This window comes from Suricata suricatta, chromosome 7 (assembly GCF_006229205.1).
Source record: "Suricata suricatta isolate VVHF042 chromosome 7, meerkat_22Aug2017_6uvM2_HiC, whole genome shotgun sequence".
NCBI lineage: Eukaryota > Metazoa > Chordata > Mammalia > Carnivora > Herpestidae > Suricata > Suricata suricatta.
The window spans coordinates 109,745,253-109,756,072 of NC_043706.1; the positions used below are offsets into that span (position 1 = coordinate 109,745,253).

The following is a 10,820-nucleotide window of genomic DNA, read 5'->3' on the forward strand; positions in this document are numbered from 1 at the left end:
TCCAAAAGGAAATTAGGACCTATTTTTTCCGATTAAATTGCTCAACCCTTCAGAGGGTGAATCAACTAGAACGTCTTAGAAGACCCTTTTTGTTGTTGTTATTGTTAAGAGAAAAAGCAGTACTTTGCCAAGTACCCCAAAATCCAGCCAGGCGCTCAACGGCTTCTCCTGGGTCTCTGAGCGGAGTTTCTGAAGAGCACCACCTGGTGGTCCTACATGCGTCTTACTTCCTCGCGCCAAATGTCTCCGGTGGACCTGCATTCTTTTCAATCTTCTGCACCTAATTACAAGTAAAGTACAATACAAAGCAGTTAGAACGACCAAGGCAGTGAAACTGCAGGTCTCCCAAGGCAAGAAAAAGCCGGTACCCAACCGCTTGCTTCAGAGTTGAGTCGTGGGGAAACGGAGCCGAGAGCGGAGCACGACCGAGGCCCCAGCGCTAGGCGCTACTTCCGCCCCGCGCGGTCCCGCCCCCGCGGCGCGACGGGCGGTCACGTGACGGCCGCGCGCGTTCCCGGCCGCTGCGGGCTCCGAGGCCGAGGAGAAAAGACTGCGAGACGGCTCCGGCTGTGGCTAGAGAGGTGGGAGTCGGGGTGAAGTCCTGGCGGGGAAGGGTGAAAGTCAGCCATTCCGGGATCTTAACCCGAGGAAAGGCGTAAAGACTTGCGGCGTCACCTCCAGCCGTGACATGCTCTGGCTCGGCCCTGCGCTCGGGGCCTGAGAGGGGCGGCGGCGGCGGGGTCAGGGGCCGGTACGTAGGTGGACGCCCTTGGGCCGGCGCGGTCGCGGGTCTTTGCACCCAGGTGGGATGGAGCAGTTCACCCCTTCCCGCCGCCCCCACCTTGGGTGCTGTCGCAGACAAGAAGACTGTGACGGACGCTGCGTTGTCCGCGGCCGCCGCAGCCCCTGCCCAGGGCGACGGCCCAGAGCTGGTCACGGTCCGGGTGCGAGAGGCGGAGCAGCGGCCATTACTGCGCAGCCTCTTCCGCCGGGGTCCTCGTCTCGGCTTTCGGTGACAGCCAGGTCCCTGTCCTCTCCCCTTAGCGGTGGTGTCAGGCCTCTACGCGGGGACCTTCTGGCCTCAAGATTTGGGGGCGGCGATGCTGTTGGAAGGGTTTCCTGCTCCCTGTTTCCCGTGTGGAGGCCTCTACCCTGGCCCTGGGTCAGATCTCAGCTAGGGCGTAGAGTCCCTGCATTTTGTCTTTTTCCGGAGTGCCTTTTGCTGCTTCCTTCTCTTCCCTCTCTCCTCTTCCTGCTCAGTGGCTGGGTCTTGCCTAATAGGATGAGTATTTCCTCCACCTTGCCCTGGTTAAACCCAGCGCTGCATCGTCTTCATTGTTTTGATGATGATTATTAAAGCATCAGAACAATGAAGAGATCTCTTGATACCCGTGAAGTCAAAAAAAAAAAAAAATAACCAACCTCAGGACATCTTAAAAGCGGAGGCTGTTGCTTTGTTCTACTGGTTGCTGGGTGCTAGTTCTCTCTCTACCCCCCAACCCCTAAAAGAATACGGGTCTTCCATTGTCGCTGTTTTCTTTTCCGTAGGCGGCTAGAGAAGGCTGCAAAATTGTTTTCAGTTTACACATACATTTTGGCAACAAGAGCTTTCTCTAGTTAACCATTTCGTATGGTTTTTTTTCCTTCCCTGAGTGCCATTTTAGTGACACTTTTCAAGTTTCGAAAGTACTTACGTTTTGTTTAAGTAATGTTTTTGAAATATTGGAACTGGGTTGAAATGACGGAAGAAGAAAGCCAAGAAATGATAGAAAAAGCGTTGTCTTTGTAGCTTGACATTTCAGGTGCATCGCGCACTCCCTTCCAGTGTGTACTTTTTAAATAGGCTGTGAAAGTATAACATTGGCTTTGAAAGCAGTGTATAATTACAGAATTTGGAGGACTTAAGGTTTTTGTCTTTTAAGCAAATGAATCTATATTTAGACTCTTTAAAAGACGTGGAATATAGGACCTGTGAAGAAAATGACCCACAGAAATAACTGGACTTGTAATGTTGCTTTCGCTGTTTTCGTGACCAGCAAATACTGTCTTGAGTGTCCAAGTTTCTAAAAACACATGAAAATAGGTCAAGTAAATCTCTTTTTAAAGAGAAAACCAAAAAAAGTGAAAGCCATACTAGAAATAGATTTGGGATGTGTTTATTTTAGCCTTGTGTATCTTAAATTGGAGCATTTTGTTACTCCTTTTTGATTTAGAATTTATGTTTCAAATGGGCCAATGTTAGTTGTGGGCAAAATGAAAATAGTAGTAAAGATTTGAAGGTTTTTGTTATTTACCGGTTGTTAAAAAACTTGGTAGAATTATAGTAACCAAGGATACTTTTTTTTAATAGCTGGTCATTAGGAGGAAGAAAAAGGAAATGGCGTTTTTTTTTCTTTTAGGAAACAAGTATCAACTGGTAAAGTATTTTGTTTCAGTTTCCACCAATGTGAATTGTCAAAATAGAAAAGATTTGTTTTTAAAGGATCCAGAAATGATTTTTTGACTTAGAATAAAACAAAAAGGTTGTATTCAGTTATTTTCTTTGCACAGTGTTAATCTATTTAGAGAATATGATTTTATGTATTAGCCATTTACTAGCATGAAATGCCTTGACACACTGTGAGCTGGATATTTGATTTTTTTTTTTCCCAGTGTGAGTAACAGAGGGTGCTGACCCTTTTTTCCATCCCCCCTACTTGGTAACTGGTTGTGTCTAAGGAGCCTGCATTTGTGAAACAGCAGGCTGGATTAGGAATAATCTTTGTGGGTATGAAAACCACTTTATTAACATCCTACTGCAGCTACCTGTGTTTATTTATGGACTATTGAGTGTTTGTGGCTTATTACCTTTTGGAATAATTAAAATAAAGCCTGTTGTTAAATGTCTGTTAGTTATAAAGTATTTAGAATTACAGAAATAATAGCGTAGGGTGAAATAACTAAGTCATAGGAGTTATGACTTGACCAAGGTCACACATATAATCAGCAACAGTGCCTTTTTCACTTATAAAATGGCTGCAGGCTATGAGGCTTCTGTTTGATAAGATGAAAAGAACGTATTTGTTCACATTCACATTTCATGTTTTGTTTAAATTGAAATGCAAAGCCCACGTTTGGTTGAGGAGGGATGTAAAAATTGAATGCTTGAATGTGACGATTGTGAAGGTCATAGATTGCCTCACAGTCATGTTTTAAGGGAAGCGCTTAACAAGAAGTGAAATAAATCTTTAAAATAGTGCAGCATCAAGTATTAGCCCCATTTAGCTGAAATGGGTTTTGACTGAAGACTGTTGTTTCCCTGTATGACCTGTGCTTTCTGTAAGCTCAGTTTTAGCAGGCGGTGAGAGGGAAAGCTAAAAATGGAAACATTAGGGCATTTAGTTACCTCTCTCAATTTGAGACTCTTTCTTAAGAAAATGGAGATGTAGCTGCTAAATTTTCACTCTGTTCCTTCTTTTGTTGTTTGTTATTTCCTTTTTTAAAAATTTGTGTACCAAAAGTTGGAAGATTTTAAGTATTTTTTCTGTCACTTAGTTTTTGTATAGAACATTTCCTGTGTCGTGTATTTTGCATAAAAAAGAGTAAAACCTATTTTATTAAACATTAACTGTTAGAATTGGAAAAATACAGGAAGTCTTCAAATCTTTATAATTTGGCTAAAATACCAAATACAGTTAATGTGCTTATCTATTTCTTTGATTACTTAAAAAGATAATCATTTATTTGAATCTATTATGTGGGAAAAATGATTTTTTTTAAATTTTCTCACTGACTTGACACAAAGGAATTGTAATTAATCCTAAAATATTTTCAGAGACGCTAACAGCATATGCAAATAAGGAGTGAGAATTTGTTGAGTGGTCACAAATTATAAATAGTATGGTATTACTTCATACTTATTCACTAGTTGGTTGAGTGGGTAAATAATTTAAATTCACTGACAATCTCTAAATTCATATATTTTTAAGTTTAGTGTGTCACCTTTTTTTCCAGAATTGTTAAGAAGCGGAAATATGTAACATAGTTTCAAATCTTTTCTCTTTTTATGTTTTCTTCCTAATAGTTCTTTTCTGTATAAATTTTCACCTAAAGAAAGAACTGTAACCCATTAACTAATTGGTATTTGCATATCAAAATATTGTGGTAAATTTTACTATAGTAATTCATAAATTATATTGAGTTTGGCATATAATTTACAAGTCATTCATTGCAGTAGGATTATGTATGTTTGAATCATTTATGTTTGCCAAATTAATTCTGGCATATAGTTAGAATTACACTATTCAATCTTACATCTTTAATTGGAAGTAAAACTTCCCTGCCCCTCATCTTAAAACAAATCTTTGGTTTCAAATGTAGAAGTTTTCTGAAGACTACTAGACATGACTGTTCTGAATTACATGCTGTACCCAATGTTGCGCCCACTTGGCATTATAATTCTCAGAGGTTATAGTAGATGGATCAGTTTGGATTAGAATTGGTATCACTGAAACCAGTCAGTTTTGATGACAACAAAATATGCTTTTTTTTTTTTTATATCTGTATCAGCAAAGGTGTGGGTAAACTGACATGGAGATCATTTTCTTTATTCAATGATTCTGGTAGTAAATTTCCAGCTTTGTAGTTTTAGAAATTGTTGATGTGCAAAACATTCTAAATTGGCATTGCCTAATTATGGTAGCCACTAGCTCCATGGTGCTGTTGAGCACTTGATACATGGCTAGTTTGAGCTGTGCTAGAAGTTTAAAATATGTACCAAATTTTAAAAAGTATATACACACATAAGAATTTAAAAAACAAATAGGGGCTCCTGGGTGGCTCAGTAGGTTAAATATCCAGCTTCAGCTCAGGTCATATCTCACGGTTCATGGGTTCGAACCCCGCATTGGGCTCTGTGCTGACAGCTAGCTCAGAGCCTAGAGCCTGCTTCAGAATCTGTATCTCCCTCTCTCTCTGACCCTGCCCTGCTCATGCTGTCTCTCTCTGTCCCTCAAAAATAAGTAGAAAACATTAAAAAAATTTTAAAAAGAATTTAAAAAACATTAATAATTTCTTTGTATTGAATACATGTAGAAATGATAATGTTTTAAATACATTGGGTTAAATAAAATGTATTATTTAAATGAATTTTATGTGTTTCCTTTTATTGTTCTTAATTTAGCTAATAGAAAATTTGAAATTAGACAAATATGTCTTGCATCATATTCTGTTATCTAACAACATTATCTAATGCTATTCTAGACCTTTTCTCTGAGATACAGTACACTGAAGAAAAGATTTTTTTAAAGGTACACTTGGGTATGAATTGCATCTCTTCAGTATTGATAGCTTTGTGATTTGGGATTAAATCCTTACGGCGTAGAGTCGCCTCATTTATGAAATGGGTGTAGTCATATCTTACAGGGTTGTTTTGAGGATATCTAGAGCTTCATGATGAATGCTGTAGGCATGCATCTTAGGATGCATGTGAACCACCTGGAGATCTGATTCTGTAGGTATGGAATGGGTCTCCAGACTTTTCACTTGTAAGGGACTCCTAGGTAGATGCTAGTATAGTTGGTTGGGGACACAGTTTGCATGGCTAGGATCTAGAATACTACATAAATTTTAATTTATTTTCCTTCCCCCAACCATTATTATCCATTTACAGTCCACTTGGAAAATTATCCATGAGATATAGGAATTGGAAAAGTCACTGTAGCTTGAAAGAATTACTAAAATTGGTTTTATTCTTGGGTTTTTATCTGCATTCTGGAGATTCATTGACAGTGAACAAAGCTTAGGTAAATGATGTGCTTGGCAAAAGATATAAAGACATCTTGAATCTTAAATTTATAAATGTTACTACTCTCTGTTATATTTTAAGTTCTTGAAAGAAATGATTAGAACTTGAGTATCTTTATACTTTTTGTGGCTGGATGTCTTGTTCACAGAAGTCAAATGTTGTGTTATGTGAATTTAGTTTTTCAATATTTTATTTCAACAGTTATTTTAGGAAATTTTTCCTTCATCCAAGAAATAATCACTTCAAGTCAACAAAAACTGATTGGCAGAGATAGAAAACAGTCTTTATCATTAGGATTAATAGAACAGCCAAAAGCAAACAAGTAATTTCAGTGTATTTATAAGTTCAGTAATAGAACAATGTACAAAATATAGTGGAGGAAACAGTTTTCGGGAGGTAGTCAGAAAAAGTAGTATAGCAGCATTCATAAACTATAAAAGGTATATTATACCAGAGGAGGAAGTACTGAACTACAAAGCGAGGTTTAGAGAAGTATGAATAATTTGATATAACTAGATGATTAATCTGTGAGAGTGGTGGTGAGATGTAAGTAAAACTAGAGAGAGATTTAAGTTTCAGGTCATTAAAGCCTTTGAATGCTGCTCTTTAGGAGCTTTGCCTTTATGGTATAGGCTGGATAGCCAGTACGGGAGCCCATTTTGCCTTTTTAGTATATCACTCAAAGCTTAGTGAATACATTTGAGGGGTGTTACTGAATCAAGATAATCAGGCTGAACAGTCAGTCGTCAGGTGAGAGGTGATATACATCTAAACCAGGGCACTAGCAATGGCAAGAGGGTAGTTGATTCCGAAGGAGTTTAGGATAAAAGTTGACAGAATTTGGTGTAGTTGTTGGATAGAAGATGAAAAAAAGAATTTTCTGTTTTTCTTCATCCGCATTCATTGGTTAAAGCATGGAAGCTGAGATGTCACTTTAAGATTCATGCAGAAAAGGGGTTAGTGGAGAATGTGTAGTTGAGAGACTGATGTGAGAGAGCCAAGGATTCTGTTAATAAAGAAGCGAAACTGGTTGGGCTCCAGAATGGGCAGGAAAAGAAATGAAGAAGAGGCTGGCAGGAAACTGGAGGTCCTTGTGAAATTAATGCACAGGTGTGGGAATGAGTGCATGAGTTAGCTGGGAGGACCCGAGTTTGTGATCTGAGAGTGAGATTAAGATTTTAGAGAGGCAGCAGTTTAGAAAGCATCCAGTTCCAAGTGTGTACATCATATTTTGTTGCTGGAGGTACAGGGAGGTGACGTTAATTGAATCTAGGATTTTAGGATTTGAAAACAGAACAGTGTTTCTCAAATTGTATTTGATGGACTACCTACATCACTGGCACTTGAGGTGAGATTCCTGGACTTAAACCCATCCATGTCTACTGGGAAAGAAGATGATGAACAGTGAAAATGAAGTCAGTGCTTTAAAGGTTAAGGAGAACAGCTGTTAGGGGATTATAAGTCAATGGTAAAGCCTTCAAAGAAGCAATGTTTTCATTAAGAGGAATGATATTAGAATGTTTCTTCCTGTCCTGTGTGTGAAAATGGGCAGTTTTTGTTTTGAGTAGCCTGCAAGAGACATGGAGTCTCTTGCGGTGCCATGGAAGTTGTAGGCACCTAGAAGGTAAAGTGAAAGGGTTGGGGTTGGATTAGTGATCAAGACAATGGAGTCCATTTAATGTAAAGACTCAGTTTCCCAAAATCTGTAAAACAAAAAGTCAGGTAATTTAAGAACTCTTTTTTTAGCCAGTTGAAAATCCTCTCGTTCTGAAACAGATTATTGTTTGTTCTGTTAAGCATTTGGTGTGATAAGCTGGCTTGTAATACATAAAGGCTATGTATTAAAAATATTTATCTTTAAACACTTAAACCCCTCTATACTGTGAAAGGCACATGGAACGGAAATAATTCAGTTATTTACTGTGAGGCTTACCCTAACTCTTCAGTCATCCTGTACACTTGGTTCTGAGTTCTGTGTAGTATGATGTGCCTCCTGCACTGGGTACTGGGAAGTGGAATGAGCCCATACTGAATGAGAATAAAGAGCATCAATAGCTGAGATGACGTTTTGTTTGTTTCTCCTGGATTTCCTAGATAAGTGGCATGTTGAGAGAAGTTTGGCTTCATGTTTTTAAAGTTGGATATACATAGAAGCAGAAGGAGGTCCTGGTTACTGTGATGGCCTAGTCTCTTCACACACTACTTCCTTGGAGAAAGTCAATGGCTATGGAATAAATTCCATATGGACTTTTCCCTTTAAAAAAAATTGTCATTGTGGTAAAATAATAAATAACGTAAAATTCCCCATCTTAACCACTTTTAAGTGTACAAGTCAGTGTCATTAATTACATTTACAGTGTTGTACAGCCATCTCCACTATATATTTCCACAACATTTTCATCTTTTCAAACAAATTCTGTATCTATTAAACAATAACTGTTTGCCCTTCTTCTTTGTAGCCCCTGGTAACTTCTTCCCTACTTTCTGTGTCTGAATTTGCCTAATTTCAATATTTCATATTAGTGGAATCATAATATTTGTTCTTTTGTGTCTGACTTGTTTACTTAACATAATATTTTCAAGGCTCATCCATGTTATAGTATGTATAAGAACTTCATTTCTTCCTGTGGCTGAATAATATCCTATTGTATTTGTATATCACATTTTGTTTATTCATTCTGTTATTGGGCATTTGGATTGCATCCAGCTTTCCTCTTTTGTGAATAATTCTGCAGTGAACATTGGTGAACAACTGCATGTTTCAGTCCCTGTTTTCAATTTTTGGGGGTAGAGTGGATTTGCCGAATTATATGGTGATTCTGTTTAACTTTTTTGAGAAACTACCGAACTTCACAGTGGCTGCGCTATTTCCATTCCCATCAACAGTGTACAAGGGTTCCAGTTTCCTCACAATCTTAGCAATGTTTTTTTTTTCCTTTTTCAAAATATATAGCCATCCTAATACATGTGAAGTGGCAATACTTATGGTTTTGATTTACATTTCCCTAATAACTACTAACGTTGAGCATCTTTTCATGTATTTATTGGCCATTTCCATATCTTCTTTGATGAAATGTCTATTAAGTCTTTTGTCCATTGAAAAATGTGTTGTCTGTTGAGTTATAGGCATTCTTTTGTATATTGTAGTTTGTATATTATATATTATCAGTATATGATTTGTAAAGATTCTCTCCCATTCTGTAGGTTGAATTTTAACTTGCTTGACAATGTTCTTGGGTGCCCAAAAGTTTTAATTTTGATGAGGTCCAAAATTTATCTTTTATTTATTTAATTTTTTTCTCATACTTTTGATGTCATCCATATCTAGGAACCCATTATTAAATCCATGGTCATAGAGATATACCTCTCTATTTTTTTCCTAAGGATTGTATGGTTTCACTTGTATTTAGGTTGTTGGTCTGTTTTGAGTCAGTTTTTGTATGTGGTGTGAAGTAGGGAGTCCAACTTCCTTCTTTTGCATATGGTAAATCACTTGTCCTAACATTTGTCGGAGAGACCGTTCTTTCCCCCCATGGAATGGACTTGGCACCTCTTCTTAAAAATCAGTTAGCCATAGGGGTGCCTGGGTGGCTCCATCAGTTAAGCATCTGACTTTGGCTCAGGTAATGATCTCACAGTCTGTGAGTTTGAGCCCTGCATCGGGCTCTGTGCTGACAGCTCTTGAGCCTGCTTCAGATTCTGTGTCTCCTCCTTTCTCTGCACCTCACCTGTTCACACTCTTTCTCAATCAGTCTCTCTCTCTCTCTCTCTCTCTCTCTCTCTCTCTCTCTCTCAAAAATCAACATCAATTTTTTTAAAAAATTAGCCATAGAAGTGGGTTGTTGTTTTTTTTTTTTGGCTTGCCTCTCCTATTGGTATATTTGCCTGTTCTTATGCCAATACCACATTGACTTGGTTACTGTTAGCTTTGTAATAAGTTTTGAAATTGGCATATGTGAGTTCTCCAACTTTGTTCTTTTTTAAGATTGTTTTTGGTTATTTTAGGCCCCTCACAATTTCATAGAAATTTGAGGATTGGCTTTTCCATTTCTGCAGAAAAGACTGTTGGAATTTCCATGAGAATTATGTTGAATCTCTGGGCTCTGGGTAGCTCAGTCAGTTAAGTGCCTGACTTTGGCTCTGGTCAGCTCCTCATTTGCTCTGTGCTGACAGCTCAGAAGATCCTGGAGCTTGCTTTGGATTCTGTGTCTCCCTCTCTCTCTGCACCTACCCTGCTCTTTTTTTCTCTCTCAAAAATAAACATTAAAAAAAACTTTTAAAATATGTTGAATCTATAGATCAGTTTGAGGAGTATTGTCATCTTCAGTCTTCCAATCCATTAATAGTTGTCTTTCCATTTATTTAGCTCTCCTTTCGTTTCTTTCTGTGCTGTTTTATAGTTTTCTGTGTACAGATCTTTCCCCTCCTTGATTAAGTTGATGCCTAGGCATTTTATTCTTTTTTTTTTCCAAAAAGATATATATTTTTTTTTTTTAATTTCTATCCTTGATGGGATGTATTAAATAAGCAAACACCACCAACAAGCATAACAAGTACTACAATGTAAAAACATTAAAAAAAAAAAAAGACAACCCTCTCCCATGCATAAATGAAAGATTGCACACAAAGAACTCACATCTTTTCAAGCTTCAATAGTAAATATTTTGCTACTATGTATTAAATACTGCTTAGTTTGCCCAAGCTAAGATGAAACCACATCATAAATCAATAAGCATTTTGCATTTTATTTCATTATCTACTCAAAGTCATGCCTACTGCACCTCTAAACATTTCATTAAATCCAATGATACAGCAAACACTCCCAAAATAAACTTAGATTGTATTGCAGTTTCACATAACAGTATATAAAATGCTGTGTTGTGACAGGTATCAACTATCCATTAGGTACTGAATCAGTTTTTCTTAAGCACTACTAACTGCTTGCTTTTCTTGAAGCTAGATCATTCTGAAAATTTCCTGTTAGACCTATGAGTGCAAACATATGGTATCTGTCCTTCTCTGCCTGACTTATTTC

At 37.9% G+C, this 10,820-nt stretch overlaps 1 protein-coding gene across 1 annotated transcript in view; it reads left to right on the plus strand.

Annotated features, from left to right (window-relative positions):
• Positions 1 to 490: 490 nt before the first annotated feature.
• Positions 491 to 10,820, plus strand: part of RNF146 (ring finger protein 146) — a gene marked incomplete at its 3' end in the record, with an annotated part of 20,657 nt that continues 10,327 nt past the window's right edge. Inside the window, exon 1 of the mRNA XM_029943221.1 lies at positions 491 to 581. The remainder of the gene's footprint in view (positions 582 to 10,820) is intronic.